At 41.8% G+C, this 10758-nt stretch overlaps 1 pseudogene across 1 annotated transcript; it reads left to right on the top strand.

Annotated features, from left to right (window-relative positions):
* The first annotated feature begins 852 nt into the window (after window positions 1–852).
* Window positions 853–7035, top strand: LOC311370917 (PRELI domain-containing protein 1, mitochondrial pseudogene; annotated as a pseudogene). Its single transcript has 3 exons — window positions 853–966; window positions 2901–2979; window positions 5619–7035. The product of its transcript is annotated as a PRELI domain-containing protein 1, mitochondrial pseudogene (transcript).
* Window positions 7036–10758: the final 3723 nt, after the last annotated feature.

The raw sequence follows: 10758 nt of genomic DNA, 5'->3' as shown, positions 1-10758 counted from the left end.
ATTCAAAAACTGATCCTAATCCCAATGTTTATGTACAAGACTACCTGCACTTTATTTAAATCGGTTGGTATAAATGTCCTTTTGGAAACAGTGAGGAACCTGATGCCCCCTGCTCTATCCATGCACCTGCTATAGCGTTAGATGAAAGGTTTTCATTATACAAACTGAGGTTCTGTCAGTTGGAGTTTGACTCCTGTGCTAAACAAGCAGTGTGGTACTGTATGCAAACAATATGAAAATAGTTCTTCTGTGGCTAAGCTCTCCCTGCAGCTGAAAACACAGCCAGATAGGTAGGCCATTCACTGTACAGGCCCTCCAGTCTGTGTTTTTCTAAACGGACAAAGCTTTTTAACCTCAATCCAATATTCCAGCATTTTCTACTGATATGATTGTGGCTAGGGATCGAACCCAGTACCTTTGGACGGAGTTCAATCCAAAGTCAACGGCCTACTAACAAGATGTCTAACCCCTACCCCATTCTAAAATACATGAATCTGAATTCATCGTAAAAAGCAGGTTTCTTTGGATTGCGTTGGCTAAATAAACTATTCTGCATGCACTTTTTTCGACAAAAAAGTTTTATTTTGCATTCATGCATTATTTGATATGATCATTCTCTAAGCAAACCTTTGTTTCCTACTAAGTGTGTTACATGGGTTAATATCTCCAAAATTATAAACTGCATGTACCAAATCTAGACTAACTCTGTTTTTAGGATAAATTCTTCCTCTATGTCCACTCTTGGACATGGAGTGAAAAACAAGGAAGTCCACATATTTTTTGAAGCAGACTACATGTTGACGTTTTTACCCCCTGAAATAACCTCAACTCTAACCATCTTCACATTCTCAGGCTGTGGAGGAGCGGTGTGTGTTTAAGGAGTCGGCCCATCAGCCAGCGACCACCAGTATAAAGCGGGAGGCGTGGATCTCCTCCGGCGTGTACGGCTTCTCCAGACCCATTCAGGTACTGCATGTTGGATCTGACTCAATGTTATGCATGATAAGGGGTAAACGCCATGGACATGCTATGTAGGATAGTAATCAATACGATGTGTTCAATTAATGACTGCACTTCATGATATGAATTGACACAAGATGTTGACAGTATAGTCAGTGTGATGGATTCAGATGATCTTTATGATTAATTTGGAGTCCGACAAACTTATCACTGCCAAAGTATTTTCAGGTGGTGTAGTATTGACAACATTTGTGTCAGCAAACTCTCACAAAGCAGTTTGCGAAACCCTGGATCAATTGAGATTGGCCCATTATGTCAGATTATTCAATGTTGAGGATAATACTTGAGGCGACTTGATGTGCCTCACAATGGTGCGCCGTTGCTTTGACAATGCGATTAGCATCAACGAACAAACAAGCAGATCCGTTTGAGTGCTTCGATAATTAATGTCGTCATATCGGCCCATTTCATATTATTGTTTCTGCAGTCCATTGTGGCTGACATGTGGAGAAGTTTCTCTGGAAATAGCAGACTGTGGTGATAAATGACTTAAATGTCTTTCCAAATGAATTGTCTTTCTCTTTCTTTCTTTTGATTCTCTGATTCATTGGGAGTTGCTTAAATTTTCCATAAAGCAAGCCCAGGGATTATTTTCTTTACCTCACTTAAAAGTGTGTTTGTCCTCCAATACATGTTTGAAAACCAGTTTTCAGCCGTCATCATCATCCTTATTATCTGATGGTGAGAAACCATAGTGAAACCATAGAGAAACCACAAGGCAGCCTTCAGGAAATGAATCTGGGTGATGTTTGAGCTTTGGTGCAGCCATTTGACACCGGACAGGTAGCGGTGCACCTGTCAGAGCCTCCCTTTGAAGCCGTTCCTAGTCTATTCTCAAACAGTGGCTTCTTGTGCAAATAACGGTGTGCTTGCTGCAATGGCTAAGGAATAAGCCACGACGGGGGTCGAAAAACAACTCAGACGGGGATAGTAATAAAGCCGAGACAACGCAAGGCTGCTTACCACTGCCAGAGTACATTTTTATAACACAAAAGTCCTGAAGTGGTTTATTCCCCTTTTACCACAGCTACCAACAGTGATATTATTATTATATTATTTACTTTCTATGACCTTATCGTTTTTTTACCACCTTAATCAACTGAAAGTTAAATATTCTTCTCTGCCGCTTTGAGCATTGTTTATAAGTTGTCAGTGAAACAGCTGGTAGTTTTATTTGACCACTGCTAGAAACTTTTAAATGTCAATTCTGTCATGTTATTGAAAAGTAATGCACACTTGAATGACCAATGAGGATCGAGTACTTAACATTGACGTGGTATAAACTCATATATTGTTACGATTATAGAAGAAGCATTGGACTTAATAATACTGAATATTGAATATTATTTTTTGTATGTATGTTTGTATGTATAGCCACTAGAGGGCAGTCACAGATCTGCTTCCACTTATCTGCCAATCTGCTTCCAGTTAGAACATCTTTACATATTCAGGGCTACTCAATCAGTGTTCCAAATCTTTACAGGGTTTTTTTGTTGCGTCATATGTTCCTCAAAATGTCAACCTTGTTTTCCCCATACGTGACCGCATTTTGTAGTCAGAATTGTTTTGCGACCGTAACATCTCACAGTTTTGTCCTGCCCTCACGGTTGTACAAACACAGATCGAAGGGTTTTTGGTCTTTATTCGTGTCATATTGACCTCTCAGTATCTGTCACCAGTGTTACTTCACTAGAGGAAGGTATAGATAGCCCAGCTTCATGTATGCCCTGCTCCTTGCAAGCTCAGGACAGCCCCATGGCTTTGAATTATACCAAGCAGGTCGAAGGATACATTAGGAGATATGCCTTCAAGCAAATTCTCCATCCCAAAATAAGTTAATTAAACGTCATTTCCTGTCCCGATTTTTCTTCTCTCTCCAGGAATTTGGATTGGCACGCTTCAAGAGCAACCAGACCAAGTCCATGAAGGGGCTGGAATATGCGCTGTTAAACATACATGGTACGTACACTGCAGCATTTACAGAGGGTGGGGAAGCCATGTTGTGTGTTCAACTTCTCCATCTAATTCATCCATGTGATGAGTTCTTTCAGACTGAATCACATATTCCCATCGGCACTTTAACCGCGATGCCGGTAACGTTTCCCCACTCGGTGTCCAGTTTACCAGCCTATGATGACAGCGCTTGTGTGCTCAATACATTAGGTCTGAAGATCAGATTAGATGGGTGGAGCTGCTGCACACATAATAATACGATTTAGAATTGACCGTAAACAATAAAATAAAATAATAAGAACAATAATAAGAATCTGTATCTACAATGAAAAGTGAACACCCTTGTGAATTACCCTTGTATAAAGGAAGCAAGTCAACATCTCTATGAAAAGTAGACTTCTAACTTTGTGAAGCATATAAAGCCTTCTACAGTAGAACAATAACCGTGCCCGGCAACTTCTGGTGCGCGAGCAAGTTGTATAAAAATGTTTTACTGCCAGCTGAAAGTCAAAGATGGAACAAAAAAACAAGCAGCTATCAAAAACGGGTGATGCATTGATTCTGCTGATACAAGAGTTGTGACATTCAATGTCATCACATTTTGACTACAAGCTCCCCCATTTCTTTTACTGTATAACTGTACCACTATTGAACAGTAAAATAACAAGGTTGTTGGAACACTTTCGTGATATGATCAATTTGGTTTCTAATGGACCAGTGTAAAGGAAATGTAGCATTACTGTATGCCATTATGTTTCAACTATGCTATGCAAAACATTTGAGTCATTCAAACTGCCATCTGTTGTGTAGAGCCCTTATCGGTTGAATCTCACTGAGCCGATCGTTACATTAGTTACGTACGTAGTTTCCTGTATTTCCAATGAGGTGTGGTGTTTCCAAAGGGAGTTGACGTGGTTGTTGATGTTGTCGTGGGCCTTCTGTCCCGCGCGCCGATATGGTCACCAATCACAGGACTTAGCATTAGGCTAACAGCGGCGGTAAGTTTTCATAGTAGTGCAGGATATCCACCTGCCCCCCTAGAGCCTGCCAGGGTGCTGCCACACACACTAGAGGGCCAATAGCCTCCCTAGTCTCGTTAGCGCCTATCTAGATGCCCTCGTTAACCGCGTGATTAGGCGCGTTGTGCCAGAGGAGGGGGAGGATGAAAGTGGGCAGCGATGGTTTGTTCAGCCATACTTAATGTTCAGTGCACAAGGGGAAAGCTGTGTTGTTGTTGTTGTCAACGGGCCCTTTTGTTTGCGTGTGTCAGAACCCTAATTGTCGCAGTGTTACTGTAAACATGTGCATTTAGTTGAGAGCAGAAAATGGTGAAAAGAAAGGTCTGTTATCCCCGGATAGGTTTCGTTTTGCAAGATCTCACAAGGTATTGCAGGATATATCCGAGGTCATGTGTGACCTCGCAATTTGTATTGCAAGATCAGGCAATGAGGTTTGCAACACTACCATTTTTTTCACAGCCATTTTAAAGAAGATGGACCATAGACCTTAAGAGATCAGATGGATATAAAGGGAGAGAGTTTTAACTTAAATTGAAGTAAAAAGAAAATCTGCAACCAAAAAAAATCTGCAACCATGCAACCATTTTGATAATAAAGTGAATTAACATGTTTATGTAATACTTGAACTTTGTTGACACCAGCAACAGTTTTGTTGCCAGATCGCAAACCTATCTCGGGCAGATTAATATATCCAAGTTTTTTCTTCTATTTACCTTTTTCTCTTGGCATGTCCCTTTACGGGTACCATAGTCAAGTAATACCGCTTGGGTCGTTGACTAGGAAAACAAGCCAAAAACTCCAATGCTGTTTCTGGTTATACCAGCTCATGTACACATGTACACATGTACACATGCCCACGTGCGTTAGATGGAGAAACACAATTTTCAATTTTCAAAAAAAAGGGTGAGCTGTAGAAAATAGTAAGATCTGTTGGACCACTGCCATCTGCTGTACCTCAGGATTACCCCAGCTAGCCTAGATATGTCTCAGAAACCAGCCCTTATTTGCATTGTAGATCCCTTTGCCCCCCCCCCTTTAATTCCTTTGTATGTTCAAGATGTGTAAGATGGAGGCATAAGCTTAATATGGCGCCTGGGTTTCCTCTTCAAATATTTATTTTGTACAACCGTGGACTGTAGTGTGGTTAGAGAATCAGATGTGAAATCAAATGAGGACCTCCAATCGTAACATTCTTACAATTTTAACAACCCTATCCTGAGTAGTTTTCCCCCTCACTGGAGTCAATGTGTTGCCCACTCATTACAGTACATCACAGGAACTTAAGACTATTGACCTAACTCTAATCCTCTCCCTCTCTCACCCGCTCTCAACCTCTCCATCTCACTCTCCCGATCCCTCCACCTCTTTCTCTCTCTCATCTCTACTCTCCCCCTCCCCCTCTATCTTTCTCTGTCTATCATTGTCTCTCTCTCTCCCTCTCTCGCTCATTATCCCTCTTCCTTCCTCTCTCTCTCTCTCTCTCTCTCTCTCTCTCTCTCTCTCTCTCTCTCTCTCTCTCTCTCTCTCTCTCTCTCTCTCTCTGTCTCTCACTCTCTCCTCTCTCCTCTCTCTGTCTCTGTTTCTTTCCCTCTCTCTCTCTATTCACGCCGGGTGTCGGTCTCCCAGGAGAGGCTGCCCAGCGGCCACTCAGGGACCCAGTGAAGGAGCCGTTGGGGAAGGCCAAGGAGGCGGCCAAGACCCTGGCCTCAGTGCCCCCCCAAGCCACCACCAAGCCTCAGCAATACATCTGACCCCCCCCCCCCCCCCCACACACACACACACACACACACACACACACACACACACACACACACACACACACACACACACCAGGACTGAAGAAGCTGCAGTTCAATGTGAACATTTATCATACAATACAACGTACTGTATATATTGTATTGTATACAATGTATTGCCTGTTGATAACGTCTCGCGGGTCAACAGGCATCAACGTGTCGATGGGCGAACATATCACACGAGGGACGTGTTGTCCGAGTTCATGAGTTTGATTGACTTTTAGCGATCGACTGGCCTGGTCTGGAGGAGCCAGGCGAGCGTGAACAGAACAGACGCATGTCCACAGGAGAACATTGACCCTGTGGGCACCGATCAACACGACGTGCATGCTCAAAGGCATGTAGATATACATGGTGAACGTAACGTACAAGCAGACATGTTGTCGGTCCATGAAGTCAATAGATACTGTACTTAAGCTGTGCGGGGCTGGAATAGAACCTACCTCTCGTGTTTTTTAATTTATTCATTTCTAATTTATATTTTAAATCTCTGTTCTATCTGTACTTTTATTCGGTCCAACTGGGGGTGGCTCTTGATGCTCATCATTTATATATATCAAGAAACTAAATTAAGCTCTTTTTGTCTCAGGTATTTAACCAATGTGTGCAGCTAACCAACCTAGCTTGAGCCGTCGCCAGCGACGACACAAGCTTGAATGTCTAGCTGCTTAGCACATAGAACATGTTGGCCGCATTGCTTTGGCTGTACACAGACGCATAATCATGGGTTTAATGCATTTTAAATTGATGTGATGTTTTGACACCACAGTGACGGATGTTACTTTGAACGTTTGGTTGATTGATAGATCCGCTCATTGCCATCTGGCGACAGGGTATGTTTTATTGCTGCGTTGTAACCATGGCGACCGCATTGCTTTTAACCACGGGGCACATCAACATCTCGAAGACGATATCTTATTATTTGTTAACTTTAATCCGTAGGGCCTCACCAAAGTTCTAGATGATCAACATATGAAAAAAATATTCTGTAACACAAAGCTGCCTGCAAATGTATTTTACTTTTGTGTTTGTAGATAATTGTAATACATGTATGCATATATTTACATAACATAAGTAACAATTTGTAAATGGTTTTTGTTTAGATTTTAATTGAAAGTGTTTCACTAAATTGCATTCCTTGCAGAGGGAATTGGGAGCTTTAGTTTGAGAAAAGAAAATCCCCAAATATATTTTCTTTCAATCACTTGAAAATGTGAAATGTTGATAAATAAACAGACAAATCTAGACTTGTGGATAATGCCTTTTCTTCCCATTCTGGTGAAATCCTGTTATAAATCCTGTGTCCTGTTATAACCTCTTGTCATAACCATATAAATACATTGACCTTAACTTATGTGCATCCTATTCACCTTAAACTATAACAAACATCTAACAGCAAAATTTTCAGACAAATAAGTGCATGCCACAACTTTTTATATAAAAATGTTTTTTTTTTTTATTATATTACAATGAGAAAATACACCATACCATCAAGTGTTTGCTTAAAAGTTTCGCCAGCACCAGGTACTTGTGTGTACACACATACACTCACATACAAAAAAACCTAATATAATATAACACATCTTCTGAATGCTTATTACATATCCACTAAAAGGAACATATTCACAGGTCTCTGGCACAGAACTCACCCTCATCCTCACTGTGTCATCGACTTTACAACAGCGAAACGGCCCCTCCGAGCAGCCGTGGTTGAGCTGTGGTTTTTCAAGGGACACCATATGCCAGTGTTGGGGAGCTGCCCCCTCTGCTAACGCCAACCCCATGGAGGCTACAAGAAGGCTAAGATCGTTTTGTGGAAGAATGTCATTCGATTGCTGCGTGTATTGCTTACCATGGTTTATGGAAAAGAGAAGGAAAAACGTGGATTCTTCGGATTGGAAAAGGGGGGAATGCTGCTGACCTAAATTCATATTTTCATTGTTCAAAAAAATATTTATCTGGAATCACATCGGAAGCACTCCCTTTACCATTCTGCATGGGAGGTATCGTAGGACAAAGTGACGAGTTTCTAAGCAGGTATACGTTTTTACACAACATAATTGTGTTTTTTTCCTCCTCTCCCGTGTTCTCGGCACAAGCTCCCCTCAGCCTTGGGTCTTGTGCTTGTAAGAACCGTCAAACAGGTAAATCTCTATGCAACAGAAACATGGTGGAAAAATAGTCTCTCTAGTCTTAATCTGAAAACAAATAAAAAAATTAGGAGGGAAATTCTACTGAAAAGTGAGACTTAATTATATATTTTTACCAAATATGATCATAGCTGTTTGGGTCTGTGAACGTTGTTGACCAACAGTGGATTTTCCCTACCTGCCACGGTTTCCCTTGATTATAGTCCCCTTTTACAAATAACTAAAACCAAGGTAAGGCATGAGGGGTACTTAAGGACTCAGGACATCAAGAGAGCTGACATTATTCCATAAAAGGCAACACAGAGTGGAATCTTCCTTTGAGTTTGAACAATGCATTGAACTCATCCTAGTGCCAGTTTGTAGCTTGGTGCCATCAAAAAAATGGCATTTTCATTGTGACAAGAAAGGATTTGTTCTAGTGTCATCCCCACATTGAGAATTACTTGTCATCTGCTCCCAGATCTAGAATACATTTAGTATTTTCAAGGCACATCTTAATCACAAACTTTCACAACCACTGCGTAGAAGTCATTCCCTCAAACCCATCCCAACAGACCCAATGCTTTCTAAATGTGGAGTTTGTGCATTTTTGATTGGAGGTCACTGAAAGTAATTGTCACATGTGGTATGCATCTCATACACTTAATTGAATTCCTTTGTTGCTCACTTCTAATAGGCGGGTTCTGTGCAAGAGAAGAACATTTCCATGTCTTCTGTCCATTTTCCTACGTTGTTCACGTGACCAACACAAAAAAAAGGGCAAATTACAATTCAATGACATAATGTAAACTCTTGAAGATTAGAAAGCTTTCTCAAGAACCTTTTTTTGTGTGTGTTTGCCCTCCTGTGTCAAGAGTACAGATAAATACATAAAAAATAATGTTGGTCTCCAAACACACATCAGCGAGACGAAAGCACACCCAACAAACCCATTTGCTTTCCTTGGAAACCCTACCCAGCGAATCTCTCGTCAGAAGCAAGATCAGGTTGTATATCGCCCCCGTCTCTTCACCCTCCGCGGTCAGCAGAGGACAGACACTGTGGCTGGTCGGGTCACTCGGAGGAGAGGAGGAGAACTCTGCAGCTGCCATCGATTGGATAATAGTATCACTCCTCTCCAGGTGACTCCGTTTTGTTTTGTTTTGCTGTCGTACGTCCAAAGAAGCATCGTCGTCGACGTACAACCCGAGCAGCCGGATCAGGACGATGAAGAAAAAAAAGAAAAATTTTCAAGAACGTTTTTGTCTGCTTCCCCGTCGCTGGACCATCGGGGAGGGGGGGGGGGGGTGACTGAAAGCTGCCATGAGAGATTACCAGTGTGGTCTTTTGTTACACAGAGGACTGAGAAGAGAGCACAGGCCAGAAGAGGGAAGGGGGAAGGGGAGGGCATTTTTTGCACATGCCCTTTGGTCATGGAAAAAAATCATGTCACCCTCTTTGGCACAGGGAGGAGGGAGGAGGAGGAGGGAGGGGGGGGAGGAGGGGGGGGTGGGTGTGGGGGTGGCTGAAATCGAAACACTCGGCCCCGCCGGGCGGAGGGGCACCGAAGATGGGTCTGTGTGTGTATGTCCTTGTGTGGGTTGGTGGGAGAGTATCAGAGGTTTGACCTGAGAATGGACCAGGCAGGGGGAGTGGGGGGGGGGGGGGGGAATAAGGATAACAGTCACCCAGGCTCACCAGGGCACAGGACATGGACAGCAGGGGAGGGGGGGAGACGGGGGGGGGACTGTGTTTCCCCTCTCCCCCCCCCATCAGCCTGCCATCTTGGCCCGCTCTCATATCTCTCTCTCTCTCTCTATATATATATATATATATATATAAATTCATAAACGCTTTTTTTTTGCCGCAGCGTTTGTATGGCTAAGAGAACTTAAGGGAATTAGGAAAATAGAATACATTTTTTTTCAGAAATATAGACTACATGGTCATCATCCTCCTGTATGTAGTATTTTTTTAAGTGTTTTTTTTGTTTTTATATATATATATATATATATATATATATATATATATATATAGCTTTCTATATGGTGATTTTTTATATACATATTTTTTTTGGTCAGACCTGTCCTTATGTACTGGTCATTTTTTTAAGTACTGGGATGCCAAGCTCTAAAGACTGCCCGGGAAAATCGATTTATGGATTAGTATGTGGTCAGAGAACTGAAAAGCGCCTCTTTCGTCAAGAACTTTCTACTTGTCTTTAGCTAAACTTAAAAACACCAGATAGATAGACAGAAAATAAAAACTATATAGAAGACTTGATATTATTGATTTTGAGTTATTGATATGAATACATTTATATTATATTCGTAAGTGTAATGTGATTAGTTATAGCTAACTGAAAACACCTACTAAATACAGCAACTTGTTAGAGCTGGCCTCGCGCAACCCCTCATCTTAAACAGCTTTGACTTGCTAATCAGAACGCTCAACAAAAGCTCAAATGGATTAAGTTTACATGAATTAATTAACCAAGATGTGTGTTGTGAGGTGGCCAATCAAATAGGGGCTCCACCAGGCCTAAGCCAATTCAATGAGTAAAATCTTGAGGTAACACTTAAAGAAAAATAGCATCCCGCAGGATCAGTTAAAGAAAACGTCAGCTTCCCAAGTTCACTGCTACATCAATTTGCTACTGAAATGTGAAACACAAAAAACAATCCTGGGGATGCCCTTCACAACGAAAAGCTTTTTCTATTTTTGAGGAATAAGCTTCTGGAAAGCTCCTTGAGTGAATACTAGTAGTCTATCCACACGATCACATGGTATGTTGAAGTGGTCAGTAGTGTGGAGCAGTGGTTAGCGACCTCAACATAGGCA

Source organism: Micromesistius poutassou (assembly GCF_964030765.1).
Source record: "Micromesistius poutassou genome assembly, contig: SCAFFOLD_5722, whole genome shotgun sequence".
NCBI classification, from domain to species: Eukaryota; Metazoa; Chordata; class Actinopteri; order Gadiformes; family Gadidae; genus Micromesistius; species Micromesistius poutassou.
This window is presented reverse-complemented; position numbering and strand designations above follow the sequence as displayed.